Genomic DNA, 5391 nt, shown 5'->3' on the forward strand with positions numbered 1-5391 from the left:
CAAAAAAAGTTGTATTTCTTTGTAAAAAAAACTATCACATTTTCAAACAGCCCTTTTATTCTGGCCCGCGTCCATAGAGACACATACAAGTCAAGTACTTGGAATATCCCTCCTACACACTTCTGCAACATGACCATAAACTTGGCACCTGAAACACTGTAGTGGGTTCGGAACAAAAACTCTTACGGGATAAGTGATATATCTTAACATTACTTTGTCAGGTAAAGACTCAGAATCAAAACTCAAAAGGACAGACAGTGACTCTTCTGTTTTACATCGCTCGCCTGCGTCATACCAAACAGCGAGCTTCACAGACACTGGGAATCTTCCATTTCCACCTCCACCCTAATAATCACTCCTTTCAGTGGCGCCCTGTTCCTGAGAGCAAAGCAAGTAACAGGTCTTTTCTCCAGTCGCATGGCGCAAGAGCGCCCCCTCCCTCTGGGCGGAAGAAGCACAACAAAGTATCACAAGTCCACTTCAGGTTACCTTCATTGATTCAACAGTACCCAACACCATTTTCACCCAACCTGACACCACTATTGGGGTGTGGGTCAGCTGTTTGTTCACCCGCAAGCAATTGCAAATAGCCTAACCCAGTTGTGTGTAAACAATATTTGTTTTATTTTATTCTGTTGTATTCCATTTTTACTACAAAATATGTGTGTCTGGTCTGTTTTAATTAACAAAATAACAAACTATCGATTTCATTTGTTTTCATTCATCTGCACACACCCTTAACATAGGCCTAATTAAATTCAAAATATGGCATTGTATTGTTTTGAAAATACATTTTATTAGTCTTAGGACAAACAAAATGAATGGATTTATTTTTGATGGTGTATCTTCAATAGATTTATAAAAATAGACCCCACCCACATGTTATATATAACTTTTTTTTAAAACCTTTATTTAACTAGGCAAGTCAGTTAAGAACAAATTCTTATTTACAATGACGACCTACTCTGCATCTGCACATCACTACTACCAATCATCCTCGGCATACACACAGGAGATTTAAAAGGTGTATGCAGGCAAGAATGTGGTAAAAATGGGCCTGTTTATAAGTGGTTCATATAACATTACCCAAGTTGTTTTTACAAGCTAAATACAGTAAATGCTATTTGTGGAGGCAGTACAGTACAAGCTTGCATTTTCACCTCATAAAATGTAGTGGAATTACACATCCTTTTGACCTCAGATTGGCGATGTTAATATAAAGTACAAGATTGATTGCTTAAAACAGATAAATACTTTTGTTTTGTATTGTTGTTTTGTCATACACTCTAGGAAAGCCTTAAGATAAGTTTTCTCTCTAAACAAGTGGATTATTTATATTTTTTGTTGTTGTAAAGTAGTAATATGTTGGATGAGTGTGTTGGGGGTAACTGGCCCCTGAGGGTTATGAATGTGTTTCTTTCATTTAGACAACGACTAGCCCAGTTAGCGCTAGTTTATGCTAGCTAGAAACGTCACTAGCAGTAAATGCTAGCTAGTTAGCATAAGCTCATTTGAGTACCAGCTAGCTACCTTATTACCAGATCGTCTGATGTAAAATACATTTAAAAAAGCTGTTTTAAAGACTGCTGGGATTTAAGATCTTGCATTATTCAAATCATATTTAATGCAAGTTGTGTACATCATGGAATGTACGGCAAAGAAACAACAAAGAAATACCAATCATCCTCGGCATGCCATCATACACACAGGTGAGTGTAACAGAGGACTTTACGTCAAATCTCCTCATAGTGCGGATATTAATGGTGACATGTGCAACACCGTTTCCCCCCCCATATTTTATTTAAATCGTGAAAATAAGACAACTAGACTTGGCTTTTAAGTAAATAATTGCTAAATCAACCTGATTTAAATGGACTTTAACACACTTGTGTGAAACACTATACCATGGTACCTTTAAAAAAATGCCCCTTTTCTAAAAACAACATTTCTTGAAATAACAAAACAAAAAAAGTCAACTGTAGCAATTTATTTTCCTTTATAGTTTATTCGCCTAAGCATGACCTTCACCCATGTACACATTTTTTTTCCAAACGTTGCTTTTTTTGTGGAAACAATTAGACATTATTCTTAGGGGGGGATAGTTACTCCATAGTACCCTATAAGTTAACTAACAGAATCAAAACTCAAAAAGGACAGAGAGAAACTCTGGTAGGTACACCTATAGCTTATCTCTTGGCAGTAGTACTGTAGACTACTTTATCACTGACCTCAACCCAGAGTCTCTCAGAGTGTTCACAGTCAGCCCACTGACATCCCTATCAGATCACAGCAAAATCACACTCTACTTGAACAGAACAATACTCAATCATGAGGCATCAAAGCCTAAAGGAACTGAGTAATATTAAGAAATGCTATAGATGGAAGGAATGTAGTGTGAAAACTTAACAAAAAACAATTAGGCAATAACAAATCCCTTTTGGACAACTTCCTGGACAAAACGTTCCAATGTAATAATGAAGGTGTAAACTTGGCAGTAGAAAATCTAAATAGTATATTTGACCTCTCAGCTTCCCTATCAAATCTAAAAATGTTAAACAGAAAACCAAAGAAAATTATCAGCAATGATAAATGTTTTGATGAAGAATGCAAAAACCTAAGAAAGAAATTGAGAAACCTGTCCAACCGAAAACACAGAGACCCAGAAAACCTGAGTCTACGCCTTCACTATGGTGAATCACTAAAACAATACAGAAATACACTACGGAAAAAGAAGGAACAGCACGTCAGAAATCAGCTCAATGTAATTGAAGAATCCATAGACTCTAACCACTTATGGGAAAATTGGAAAACACTAAACAAACAACAACACGAAGAATTATCTACCCAAAATGGAGATGTATAGGTAAACCACTTCTCCAATCTTTTTGGCTCTATAACAAAGAACAAACAGCAAACACATATACATTATCAAATACAAATCTTAGAATCAACTATTAAAGACTACCAGAACCCACTGGATTCTCCAATTACATTGAATGAACTAAAGGACAAAATACAAACCCTCCAACCCAAAAATGCCTGTGGTGTTGAAGGTATCCTCAATGAAATGATCAAATATACAGACAACAAATTCCAATATGCTATACTTAAACTCTAACATCCTTAGCTCTGGTATCTTCCCCAATATTTGGAACCAAGAACTGATTACCCCAATCCACAAAAGTGGAGACAAATTTGACCCCAATAACTACTGTGGGATATGCGTCAACAGCAACCTTGGGAAAATCCTCTGCATTATCATTAACAGCAGACTCGTACATTTCCACAGTGATAAAAATGTACTGAGTAAATGTCAAATTGTCTTTTTATCAAATTATTGTACGACAGACCACTTATTTACCCTGCACACCATAATTGACAAACAAACAAACCAAAACAAAGGCAAAGTCTTCTCATGCTTTGTTGATTTAAAACAAGCTTTTGACTCAATTTGGCCTGAGGGTCTGCTATACAAAAGAATGGAAAGTGGTGTTGGGAGAAAGACATTTTCTGTGAGTGTTTACTGCTCATTTTGATTGTTTATCTCTCTTTTGTTTATGATCTACTTCACTTGATTTGACAATGTTAACATACAGTTGAAGTCGGAACTTTACATATACTTAGGTTGGAGACATTAAAACACATTTTTCAACCACTCCACAAATTTCTTGTTAACAAACTATAGTTATGGCAAGTCGGTTAGGACATCTACCTTGTGCATGACACAAATCATTTTTCCAACAATTGTTTACAGACAGATTATTTCACTAATAATTCACTGTATCACAATTCCAGTGGGTCAGAAGTTTACTTACACTAATTTGACTGTGCCTTTAAACAGCTTGGAAAATACCAGAAAATGATGTCATGGCTTTATAAGCTTCTGATAGGCTAATTGACATCATTTGAGTCAATTGGAGGTGTACCTGTAGATATATTACAAGGCCTACCTTCAAACTCAGTGCCTCTTTGCTTGACATCATGGGAAAATCAAAAGAAATCAGCCAAGACCTCAGAAAAAAATTGAAGACCCCCACAAGTCTGGTTCATCCTTGGGAGCAATTTGCAAATGCCTGAAGGTACCACGTTCATTGTACAAACAATAGTACGCAAGTATAAACACCATGCGACCGCGCAGCCATCATACCGCTCAGGAAGGAGACGCGTTCTGTCTCCTGGAGATGAACGTACTTTGGTGCGGAAAGTGCAAATCAATCCCAGAACAACAGCAAAGAACCTTGTGAAGATGCTGGAGGAAACAGGTACAAAAGTATCTATATCCACAGTAAAACGAGTCCTATATCGACATAACCTGAAAGGCCGCTCAGCAAGGAAGAAGCCACTGCTCCAAAACCGCCATAAAAAAGCCAGACTACGGTTTGCAACTGCACATGGGGACAAAGATTGTACTTTTTTGGAGAAATCTCCTCTGGTCTGATGAAACAAAAATAGAACTGTTTGGCCATAATGACCATCGTTATGTTTGGAGGAAAAAGGGGGAGGCTTGCAAGCCGAAGAACACCATCTCAGCCCTGAAGCACGGGGGTGGCAGCATCATGTTGTGTGGGTGCTTTGCTGCAGGAGGGACTGGTGCACTTCGCAAATAGATTGCATCACGAGGATGGAAAATTATGTGGATATATTGAAGCAACATCTCAAGACATCAGTCAGGAAGCTTGGGTGCAAATGGGTCTTCCAACTGGACAATGACCCCAAGCATACTTCCAAAGTTGTGGCAAAATGGCTTAAGGACAACAAACTCAAGGTATTGGAGTGGCCATCACAAAGCCCTGACCTCAATCCTATAGAACATTTGTGGGCGGAACTGAAAAAGCGTGTGCAAGCAAGGAGGCCTACAAACCTGACTCCGTTACACCAGCTCTGTCAGGAGGAATGGGCCAAAATTCACCCAACTTATCGTGTGAAGCTTGTGGAAGGCTACTTGAAATGTTTGACAGTTGAAGTTGAAAGTTTACATACTCCTTAGCCAAATATATTTAAACTCAGTTTGTCACAATTCCTGACATTTAATCCTAGTAAAAATTACCTGTTTTAGGTCAGTTAGAATCACCACTTTATTTTAAGAATGTGAAATGTCAGAATAATAGTAGAGAGAATTATTTATTTCAGCTTTTATTTCTTTCATTACATTCCCAGTGGGTCAGAAGTTTACATACACTCAATTAGTATTTGGTAGCATTGCCTTTAAATTGTTTAACTTGGGTCAAACAGCGTTGTTGGGAAGGGCCTGTAAATAAGCATCACACTGTTAGTCTAAACGTGTTGTTTACCAACTATGTAAATAAGTAGATTTTATTTCATGAATATGTAGTATACTGATTTAACTAAAAACAAAGTGTTGTTTGTTTCTGTGCTTTACTTTTATAAATG

This window comes from Salvelinus namaycush, chromosome 1 (genome assembly GCF_016432855.1).
Source record: "Salvelinus namaycush isolate Seneca chromosome 1, SaNama_1.0, whole genome shotgun sequence".
Lineage (NCBI taxonomy): Eukaryota > Metazoa > Chordata > Actinopteri > Salmoniformes > Salmonidae > Salvelinus > Salvelinus namaycush.